The sequence below is a fragment of the Mytilus edulis genome, chromosome 6 (genome assembly GCF_963676685.1).
Source record: "Mytilus edulis chromosome 6, xbMytEdul2.2, whole genome shotgun sequence".
Classification (NCBI taxonomy): Eukaryota; Metazoa; Mollusca; class Bivalvia; order Mytilida; family Mytilidae; genus Mytilus; species Mytilus edulis.
Genome location: NC_092349.1, coordinates 38,022,445 through 38,034,892, shown reverse-complemented (window position 1 = coordinate 38,034,892; position 12,448 = coordinate 38,022,445). Strand labels below are relative to the sequence as shown.

Here is a 12,448-nt window from a genome sequence, read left to right as displayed (position 1 = left end):
AACCTTCATATATACGTCTATGAGACAGAGTTATTACGAAGTTTCAATAAAGGACAAGATCATTCCGTCTTATAGAATGTAAAAAAATATGTTTTCTGTCCATTCTTTTAGATAGACGGAATATAGCAGTTACACGACCTACCTATTGTACGCATAGTTTTCTTGTCTCAAACATGCATGAAATATTTGACCGTGACCTAAAGCAAACAGCAAACTATGTCTCACATGCATGAAATATTTGCCACTTGACTAAAGCAAACAACAAACAATGTCTCACATACATGAAATATTTGCCACTGGTCTAAGGCAAACAACAAACTCTGTCTCACATGCATGAAATATTTGCCACTGGACTAAAGTAAACAACAAACTATGTCTCACGTGCATAAATATTTGCCACTGGACTAAAGCAAACAACAAACTGTCTCGCATGCATCAAATTTTTGCCACTGGACTAAAGCAATCAACGATCACTCAATCTAGCGTATACTAGAATGATGGTAATGCTGGTAAATAGATACACAGCAAACTGGTTATGTCATATATTTTGCATAAAACTTAGCTTCGTTGCACCATGGAACATTTGTTCCTTATCGAACACTGAACAGTTGGGGAAACTATACACATCATTTAATCTTGATACAGTTCTTAATTTGAATTGGGATTTAATATTTGACAGCATAGGTTTCTGACCGCAAATGAGTGTGGTCTAAGAATTTTGAAATTGGAAACATTGTGTTTTTGTTAAGATTCTATATTTTTATTTTGACCCATCTGATGAGTTAAGCCATTCTCCAACTGATTTTTATATAGTTTGTTAGGGGAAATGTTGGAGCATTCAAACTAGTTTAACCCCACCACATTTTGTATGTGCCTGTTCCAAGTAAGGAAGGAGCTAAAATGAATGGTTGTTGCTTGTTATATTTTAGGCAGTGTCTGCGCGTACCCGCATGCGGGTACGAATAGTCATATTGCCAGTCTTGGCTGCGCGTACCCACATCCGATTTTCTATTAAAATGCCATCGGATCGGGAATGAAACGTGAAATATATACGGAAATTATCGATAATATAGGGATTTCGTGTAGAACGAGTGAAGAGTATGAAAAATAATATTTTCAAATTGTATTTATTAAATAATGATACATAATAAACATTGCAAAAATTAAATGCACAATGATGGAAAATGAAACTGTACATTCCCTGTAAAAGAAAACATGATAGAAATTAATACTATTATAAAATTTAAATGAAAATTTTAAGAATAAAATTTTAATAATTTAAAAAAATACCCATATGATATTTTAAAATAATCTTTTAGTAAAATGTAAAACAGAAACTGAAATTTTAAAATATATAAAAATTCTAAAATTTAAGCTTGAGTTTATAAAAATTAAAGAAGCAAGTAATGATATCAATTTAAACCAATTATAAAAGATTCATGTAACTAATTAAGGTTTTGTCCATCTTTAGTTACGCCAAGTTTAATGTGGAAAGGACATTCCATTTGGAAAGTACTGAAATTAGACATATTCTTAATATAACGAACGATTTACAATACAAAAACTATAAGTAATCGACATTATAAAGAAACTTAAATGAAACGCGTGGCAAATTCGATTAAAAACTACAATTTAAAACAAATACCTTGTATTAGGCCTTTTTCTTGTCGAATTTGTTTGGAATTGCTTCCCACCATGAATGCAGGAAAAATTTATTCTGTTGTACTTTAAATCTTCTTTAATTTTTGTGCTCCCGGTTCTTCTTTCTTTTCTCTGCGGCTTCTATAAATTCTTATATACAATTGTATGAAATATATATGTGTATATTTATGAAAATTCTGAGTAGTTTTAATCAATTTATTCACTAATTGCAACAAATTCCGTATATATTTCACGTTTCATTCCCGATCCGACGGCATTTTATTATAAAACCAGATGTGGGTACGCGCAGCCTAGAACGGCAATTTGACTATTCGTACCCACAAGCGGGTACGCGCAGACACTGCCTATATTTTATAGTGCATTGTTTTGTGCTGTTGTACCAATGTCTCATGGTAGGAGAGGGTTTTGCGCCATCCAACTATTTCATCTCCGCCACATTTCGTATGTGGCTGTCCCAGTCAGGAGCCTTTAATTCAATGGCTGCCGTTTATTGCTGTTTTAACATATTTGTTTTTCGTTCATTATTTTTAACATACATTGGCTGTAAGTTTTCTCCTTTGAATTGTTTCACATTTGTAATTTGGTGTCCTTTTATAGCTGATTATTCAGTTTTTATGGGTTTTTAACCTTGTAAAAAAGCTGCAAGTTGACCTATAGTTGTTAATGACTGCGACATTTTTGCCTCTTGAACAGAGTTGTCTTGCTGGCAATCATACCACATCTTATCTCATTTACCTATAAATATATGGTTAGATTCAGCAGAAACATACAGGTCCATGGATTCACAATATAACAAAACACCTTGTGTTCATCATACAAAATTTAATTTTAGGACCTGTTGGAAATCAAAACGGACCAATATGTATGGCAAACTGTTTTAAAATAAAATTGAGAATGGAAATGGGGAATGTGTCAAAGAGACAACAACCCGACCAAATAAAAAACAACAGCAGAGGGTCACCAACAGGTCTTCCAAAGCAGCTTTTTACTTATTACTTTAATTACTAGAATACTTGCTCACTCACAGTGGTCAATTTGTTTTTTTTTACTACTGTTCTGCTTTTGCTGTTAAAACCATTTGAGATTGGCAACAAACACAAAAACTTCATAATAGTAAATGATTGCTTTATTGAAAAGGCAACTAAAAATTTAATTTCTACGTAGCATATATACCATCAGAAATACTCATTAAACATCACTCCCAAATCTTCAATAGAAAACATAATCCTAACACATAGTATACCCTTAAAGCAACAATAAATATAATTCTCATTTCTGACTGAAGCATAAAATATGACACTTATAAGTATTGATTGAGTTTTTGCCCATGAAATAGTCTGACATCAAAACAATGGAAAAGTGTAAGCGGAACAGAACTGACAAACCTGATTCGTAAAACCAGGTCAATATTAGCTTCAATGCAAAGTACATAAACACTATATATAATACTAATACTATATCTATCTGGAAATTTTTTGTCCTATGCTAGTACTATCCTGACCATATTTCACAAATACTTAAAACCTCTTTCCCACCCCTAGTGATAAAAGGGTTGTGTTTTTTCTTCTCTTGTCATATTTATTGACCAATTTATCATTTTGTATACTATATTGTGTTGCTCTTGTTGCATACAATGTGTGCCTTTAAGTAAACTAGTAATAATAATAAACTGTTATAAACTTAATTAACATGAACTAAAAAAAATATTGTACTAAAATTTTCCATAATAAAAACATATTCAATATGTCAAGTATTTTTGATTTCATAGTGAAAAAAATAAATATCAAAGTTAAAATAATTAACCTTGAAATTAACGTAACATAACATTTTACTTCATACAAGAAAACTAGATACCTAGTTCTACATATTTTAAAGAAAACAGATATATAATATAAAATTCATCACAATCACTGAAAACAGATATATTTGGATGAGACATTGCTGATACATGTATAAAACTTTGATATAAATTTCATAAATGTGGAAACTAAATGAGGTTGGAAGTTCAGATTAAATAAATGTTTCGTTTTAAGAATACCTGATTTCTACTTAAAGATACAAAACATGCGACATTGACAATGAAACAACGGACATTTATTCACTCACAGTTTCTCACATATCAAAGTTAATACAACAACAAAAAAAAACGTCACAACAAAATAGTTAAAATATATACAATAAATATAGTTAAATGCCATAAATGATGTTTAAAAAAAATAGTCAACAGGTTACAATTGATTAAAAACTTAAAGTTTACAATAAAATACAATTAAATAAGTAAGAGAAAAATGAGCAAGAGGAACTTTTAAGAAAAAAAAAACAATAAAAAAGATGTTACACACAAACCTAATTTGAGAAATAGAATTTACAATGAACTAGTTAAATATACAGCAGTGCAATGAGCACATTATATGCCTCTCATTTATAACATTCCATAATGCCTATATTTCATATCAGAAATTTATAAAAAAAAAAGCTTAAGGGAGCTCACATCAATAGAAATAAAGCAGTCATCAAAGTTCCATGAAACTGCTCAAAGCACTTATGAATTCTTGTCCGAAAACAATAGAAATAAATAATTCATCAAAGTTTCATGAAAACCACTTAAAGCATTAGCCAAAGGCGTGGCAAGAAGAAAACGGACGCAGGGTAAACCCAGCATACAACTTCAATAAAATAACTACTGTTCAGTATTTTTGGGGAATTTAAATTCCAAGCGAGAGGAGTCAACAGTATAGTGAGGCAAATAAGTTCAAAGGGGTGTAACTCCTAGAAAAAAAATTGAATCGCAATTTCCCGTCGATATGCACAACTACATAGTATGTCCTTATTATCTGAAAAGGTTTCATGAAATTCTGTTGTGTAGTTTGAGAGGAGTTGCGATGACAAACTGTTGCAGTAGTACATAAATTCCAAGCGAGAGGAGTCAACAGTATAGTGAGGCAAATAAGTTCAAAGGGGCGTAACTCCTAGAAAAAAAATTGAATCGCAATTTCCCATCGATATGCACAACTACATAGTATGTCCTTATTATCTGAAAAGGTTTCGTGAAATTCTGTTGTGTGGTTTGAGAGGAGTTGCGATGACAAACTGTTGCAGTAGTACATTAAAGTAAATAAGTTCAAAGGGGCGTAACTCCTAGAAAAAAAATTGAATCGCAATTTCCCGTCGATATGCACAACTACATAGTATGTCCTTATTATCTGAAAAGGTTTCGTGAAATTCTATTTTAACAGTAAACTAAGGAAAATAACATTCCTTTCCTCAGACTCAAGAGCCTGGTATAATATTAAACCAATTGCAATGATGATACTGTGTTTAGGATCAAACCATAAAATAAATTTGTTGTGACTTCCTGGAATTCTAATGATAAATCTTTTTGCTGGAGTATTGGAACAATGATCTAGATTTGCTGGAGCTGGTTTATTAAACTGTTCAATTACATCTACCAATGAAGTCAGATACTGAAAAAAATAAAATAATTCTATTAGATTATTTTGTGTCAGATTTAAAATCTATTCAATACATCTCTGATTTCTGCAACAAAAAAAATAGTATCCAGAATTAGAAGTCTTAATATTATACCTATTATTCCTATATACATGATTATACAACTATTGTTTCTGTGAATCCATATATTTTCTTATTTTGTCTGTGCATTCTTTACATTTTCTTATAAATTTTCTGTGCACTCTCTACATTTTCTTCAGTTGACATTCTGATATTTGATATCTTATTTCAAATCAATCAAACTACTGAACCTCATAAAATTTTTTGTTAAATCATTGGACAAATAACATAAATTTTAATAATTCTGATATTGTACATATTATAAAAGTGCTGAGGGTGTTAAAATATTTTTGATATTATTTGTCACTTGTTGAATATGTTTGCTTAATATAGTTGACAACCTGTTGAAAGTTTTAATTGGACTAATTGTTCAAAGCACAAAGCCATGTACACTATTTCAACAAGTTAATATTTGATGGCAATCCAATTTTAGGTGACTTGTGTTTTAGCTGGTATCAAGTTATATGTCAATCAATAGGGATATATCAATTAAGGCAAACAAATGTGTAAAGCATGAAAGGGATGACTTGAAATTAACCTGACAACAAGATCTTCAAAAACTTCATGGACTTCTTTTATTGTGCTTCTTCAACAATTCACAAATGTTCTTACACCAGATCTTGTAAGTCCACTTGTCAGGTACTTTCATGGTATGCACCTTACTTCCAGCTTTAACTTTCCATTATATAATATATCACTGTAATTAAAAAGTGTGTAATAAATGTATAATTTAAAGAAGATCCTAAATCTACAAAACTGTACACCAACTTATTTTTGTAGACTATTACTTTTGAAACTTGTGAGTTTAAGAAAGAAAGAAAAGGCACATATGTTGTCTGTCAGAGGTAAAGCAGGGAAGAAAAAGCCAGTCTTACTAGGTTATTTGATATTGCTCAACCCAACGAAGGCATTTAATTGGAATGAAAATTGTCAGGATTAACTAAAATGGGGGTCTTTCCTAACAGAAATCAATAGCATTTTGGTTGAAAATCACAAGAATAAATTGCTGCTAAGTCAGCTGAAAAGGGCTTTACACAAAATCTACTATCCCTGAAAAATAAGTTGGTTTACATATATGATGTTAAGTTGTTACCATCAATAAACATACAACTTTCAGAAAACTATTAAATATATTACGATTTTCTTTAAAAAATTAAGATATGGAGTTATTTATTTATAAATAAACACAAAAAAATAAGAGAAATAAGTTTCATTTTAGTTTTGTTGTGATTGGTGGTTTCTTCCATTAATCATACACACACCCAACAGCTCCCATTAGTAGTGGAAGACACAAAAGCATGGTATCCAAAGTACCGGTAAGACTATACCTCATGTGTTATATATATACATGTATATGAAGATACAATGTAGTTTAGTTTAAATTCCACTATACATGAACAGAAATATAGGACTTTTGTTCTATTGTTGGTTTTCTTTTTTTTTTACATTTCATAGGTACAAACTGTAATGTACATGAATAGAACTGTGTTAAAAAACTAAAAAATTACTATCCATTTCATAAAAGTTTTTACTAGAAACTCGAAATTGTCAGTCTAGGTGATCAAGTGATCACAGGTACCCCTGGTTGCAAAAACACCCTTACTGTAGTTGCCACAAACCAAAATCACAATTGAATGTGACCTGTATTTTAAGTTTCCTCACTTGTCATGCTTGTGTTAAATTATAATAAAATTGAAAAAAGTTTTTTTCAAATGGTGCATTATCAACAAGAAACACAAAATCAATCTGAATTTTTAGGTAAATAAGGGTAATAACTCTTAAAACAGTAAATGTCAAAATTAATTTGATCTGTCATTCATGAACCAACTTGCATTGTGTTCTTTAAGAACTTAAAAAAAATTTGGCAAGAGATTTAAAAAAAACTTTCAAGGTGGTCGTGGATAATTATATAAGGGGCATATTTAGTCATAAATCTTGAACAATAAACATCAAAGCTATCATAATCAAACTTGATCAGTATAAAGTATTATCCAAGATGTTTCAATTTCATCAGATTTGGTCAAGTGATACTGTAATCATTATCATAAAACTAAAATTTTGAATGGTGGACAGACAGCATACTGACAATCATGTGCATCAATAAATGCCCCATCTTTTCAAGATAAGGGGTATGATAATAATTGCGTGTCAGGAACATTTCAATACTTGCTAGCATTTTTAGTAGTAAGATATTTTGTGAAAGGTGTAAAGTCTTTTACAATATATACTTTTTTAAAACCTATCTGATTTGATCATGTTGATAATGTCAATGTGATAAACAGTTCCGAGAATCCAGAGGTTTTCTGATGTTAAGCTTTATGTCTGTCCTTGCCCATCAAATTTCTCCATGCATTTTCAACAGTTCCTTTATTTTTCGTCAGTTAATAATAATTATATATTCTGCCAATATAAATGAGAAGGTTGACCTGAAATGTATGATAAAGATTTCAATTTATACAAATTAGTTTCAAGATCTCTCCTAAAAGATGTAGTGGAACTAATGTATGAACACAATGTTTTCATAAAATTTGAATGAGTAAATTTTCCTTTGAGGTAAATTTTAAGCTTGAAACAAGTAAAGGTTAGGTATGCTTTTTTCCATTAGGTATTAGGGATGATCAATTTAAACATACTTGGTGTTCATGGGAGGCCATTATAAAATGGGGGTATCCACCAATATATAGTGAAAAATAAATATTTTCATTTATATTTTCACCATGTTCACTCATTTACATCTTTTATCGTACTTAGACTCTATCATAAAGCAGATTTTAAAGTGCCTTTCCTGAATTTCATGTGTTTCGAGTAAACAGCCTTTTTGTATTTGAGTTTGGTGGAAATTAACTCTCAATTAATACTAGAAAAGATCAAATTTTGTAAATCACATGTACAAATGTAGGATATAAATGACATCAAATCTAAAATACATGTTTGTAGTGTAAAAAAATCTTTGTTTTATCATATTTAATATATATTGGACATAATAAACAAACCTGGTTAAATAAATGTCTTTTACATCTATTCTTTCATTTATTTTGTTTTATACATAAATCAGGTAATTTAGAATTGTTTTACATTGTTTTGTATTTCAGGGCCTTTTTAAGTTAACTATGCATGGCATGGGTTTTGTTCATTGTTGAAGGCATTACACATATGTTCAGTGTCTGTCTATTTTGTGATTGTTTCAGATGAGGGTGAAGGTTGGTACCTATCAAAACGTTCAATCCAGCTGCATTTGTTTGCACCTTTACTAGTCAGGAACATGATGTTTAGTGGTTGCCATTTGTTGATGAGGTTCATAAGTCTTTCTCGATTTTTATATAGATTAGACTGTTGGTTTTTCTATTTGAATGGTTTCACACTTGTCATTTTTGGGGCCCTTTATAGCTTGCTGTTTGGTGTAAGCCAAGGCTCCATGTTGAAGTTATAGTACTTTGACCTATAATGATTTACTTTTAAAAATAGTGACTTGGATGGAGAGTTGTTTAATTGGTATTCATATAACATCTTCTTATATATCTAGTGACCCATACAAATGTAGTTGTTAACTTTTATACCATTCACTGAATGTTACTGTCAAGTTTTTCATCAGTCAAATGTATGAATGGTAACAGAACTATATATTTTTTGTTCAATGAACATGATTACTGTAACTTACTCATATCACTCATTCAATGTTTTACAAGTCCCTGTCATTTAACATGTTAGTGATGTTTTATATAATAACATAAAAATCAGATTTTTTAAATGGTTGTCAAACTATTATCGATCAGACCACAAGTTTTCTCTAAAGTTCACATTAGTTTACATTTTTCATGTTGGTACAATGCTGTTATAGCCAACCAAATGGTACATGTATAACAAGTTTTTCTCAATGCTGAAGGCAACATGTATACATGGTATATGGTTTAACATCCCTTTCATTTGAACTCATGTGGATAGTTGTCTCACTAGCAATCATCAACCACATCTCCTTATTTTAATATGGAAGGAAAGAAATTAACTATTAAGAATCATGATATTCATTGAAGGATGTAAAAAAGGGGGAGAAGATGCAAATATGGCAATCAAAAATAGACACAACAATTTTTAAAAAGACAAAGAAGAGTTATATCTGTGCCTGTATTGTTCACCTGAAGAATAAAATCACCAGTTTGCTAATTCAGACTTTTATATATTTTTTTGCAATTTACAGGTTTAGCTTTAAGCTCCTGTAACATGTATAACTTTCAGATAACAGCCAAAACTGAAAAAAAGAAGTAAAAAATCAACATACATGACATAGCGGACTATGCATTTTAAAAGACTTTTCTTATTGTTGAAGGCTGTACAGTGTTAGTGACCTATAGTTATTAGTTTCTATGTCATTTATTGTGGAGAGTTGTCTCATTGGTAATCACCGACATGCCAATTATTCTCTTTAAATTAATGTATATATTTAAAAAATGTTTTCAAAATAACAACAAAAAATGTGTGAATAAAAGTATAGTACAAGTTGATAAAGAGATTATATTGAAACAGGGGGTGTCACGGAATAGAAGTTCCTTCATATAAATGTAAGTTCCGAAAGGAAAAATATTCTGGAATATTATTTCCAGAGGAATAAAAATTACAGTATATGTTCCGAACGGAATAAATGGTATAGAATATGTGTTCCTACAGGTATAGATATTATGACATTGTTTATAACAAAGTTTCCAGTGGAACTTCAAATATAAGTTGACACCTGGACCAAATATTCACTAATTTTTTAGGATATATATTCATCTTGTTAGGTTGAACCTTTTTACATGTTCAATTTTCACCTGAGCTCCTATTTTTTCATGGAAAAAGCTAAAAAACTGGAAATTTATATTATTTCAGGGGCAATAACTCCAAAACAGGTTTATAGACTTTTCTCGAAATTTCAGTCAAAAATAATATACATATTGTCATGCTGATCCATTTTCCAACTCAGTAAACTTTTAACCTAGCTCCTAAACATATTGTGGTCACAGTTAAAAACTGATAAAAAGCATTATAAAGGGGACAAAAACTCCAAAATAGATTATAACTGATTTTTTTATACAATTTTATCTTCTTCTCCACTAGCTATATATATATAACTCCCTATTACTCCTGATTAATGTACTTGTATTGCTTGTTAAAGTTTCATCCCTATAACTGTGGGATTTATCTTTTAAAATAGGATAGATTTACATTGAAAATGTTTGGTTACCTACTATGTGTTCCAGAGATAATGGCCGCGCCCCATCATCAACATCGTGGTAGATCTAGCTAAGTTCCGAATGGAAATGAGTATTTTCCAAAAAAAATTAAAAATTTACAAGTGTGGACACATATCGGTGTGGATAGTAAAATAGAGAGCACTTGAAGCAGAGCTGAGCATGTAACTATGGTTAGATGCCCAATGGTGGAAGGAGAAGCAGTACTTTATATAAAGAGAGCACCTGTTCTACATATGAAAATATGGTTCATCTATAAAGGGGGGTTAAAGATCAGTTATACTAGATTAGTAATTGTTAAATTTGTAATAGTATGTTTGAGAGTGTCATTATCATTGAGTTTATATATTGGTTGTGCCCTCTTCAAATGTTCTACGAGCTATTTCTTTGTCTTTTACATATAGTTCAACTTGATGATCTTCTATGTGAAAGTGTGTGCAACGGTGAGTCCGATGATCTCGCCTTTTAAGACTGAGGTTATGTGTTATAATAGTCTCAGTTTCAGATAATAAGCAAAAAAGCAAAAACACAAATATCAAAAAAACAAAACACGGTGTGTTGCGGGGGTCGACATAAGTATATCATTCAAAAACTTGACTGTTTACAAGTAACCATGGAGACAACAACTTGTCAGGCTCTGAAAATTTGTACTTGCTTAGAGAAAAACCTCCGATATACTGTCATTACTGACATAAAATGATATAAAATTAGCGTTCTGCTTTTCTGACGAAAATTTCCATACAGAAAGCTGTCGCCGCGTCATCTTTTAATAGATCAGCTTGAGATTATTATTTAGGTTGAAACACTAAATGCTCATTTGATGAAAATGCTGGGAATAAAACTATTTTCCAAGGTCATTTCACCCACATAAATCCTTTCCTAAGATAAAGTAGTCCTAAACTTTGAAAAAGCCTTTAACAACTTATTCAGTTCTACCAGTGATTTCCCCCTAAAATAATTGTGTGAAGGTATTTCATGATTTGAGGAACAATATATGATGGAAAAAAATTGGGGGTCACCGATTTAGATTTGTCACTATAGCCACCTTGAATTTTGATTGGAAAATAAACATTGAAGACCTGTTGGTGACCTTCTGCTGTTGTCTGCTCTATGGTCGGGTTGTTGTCTCTTTGACATATTCCCCATTTCCATTCTCAATTTTATTTGTATGTGTCTGTCCCAAGTCAGGAGTCGTTTGTTTATGTGTTACATATTTATTTTCGTTCATTTTTTTATATATATAAATAAGGCCGTTAGTTTTCTCGTTTGAATTGTTTTACATTGTCATTTCGGGGCCTTTTATAGCTGACTATGCGGTATGGGCTTTGCTTATTGTTGAAGGCCGTACTGTGACCTATAGTTGTTAATTTCTGTGTCATTTAGGTCTCTTGTGGAGAGTTGTCTCATTGGCAATCATACCACATCTTCTCTCTTATAGTTGTTATTAATAAAGCATTTATACATATAGTATATGATGGTCATTAGTATTTCTATTGTATCCGGCATATTATATTAGGGAACAGTGCTTATCTTTTTACCTTCGAATAAATTATTGTGAACTTATCTAAGTAATTTTATCACACATTTTCCATAAGTAGGTGATTTCAGAGGGATGCGTATCTATATAAAAAATAATCATTTTCGATATTTTCTAATGCTTTTCAACTACGATTTTTGATCGAATGCGGTCTCGGCTGTATATTTGGAAGTTCCATCAAACGTACCATCTTTATAATCTATACTCTACTCGGGACAATATTCCTCAATATTCATGCAATTACCCTATAATATAAGATCAACAATAATAAATCAAATAACGTGTTAGTCTCATGGTATATGGTTTTTAGGCCGCAGTTTTAATTTCCGGATGTAGGATAAAAAAAAATTATTGGCTTCAACATCGTTGTACCGTTTTACCCTATTAGAACAATATAACTCCATACCATATGCAAAACTTGTATCATTGCTGTGTTATTTTACTTGAATAAGAT

At 30.9% G+C, this 12,448-nt stretch overlaps 1 long non-coding RNA gene across 3 annotated transcripts; it reads right to left on the bottom strand.

The window, feature by feature from the left end:
- Positions 1-4,230: 4,230 nt before the first annotated feature.
- Positions 4,231-10,526, bottom strand: LOC139527612 (uncharacterized). Of its 3 annotated transcripts, none has more exons than XR_011665396.1 (4): positions 10,455-10,526; positions 7,461-7,658; positions 5,771-5,929; positions 4,231-5,126 (listed from the first exon to the last, which is right to left on the bottom strand). It is a non-coding gene; the product is annotated as an uncharacterized lncRNA (long non-coding RNA). The 3 variants fall into 3 exon arrangements; XR_011665395.1 differs by having other exon boundaries at positions 10,451-10,510; XR_011665397.1 differs by lacking the exon at positions 10,455-10,526 and adding an exon at positions 9,366-9,699.
- Positions 10,527-12,448: the final 1,922 nt, after the last annotated feature.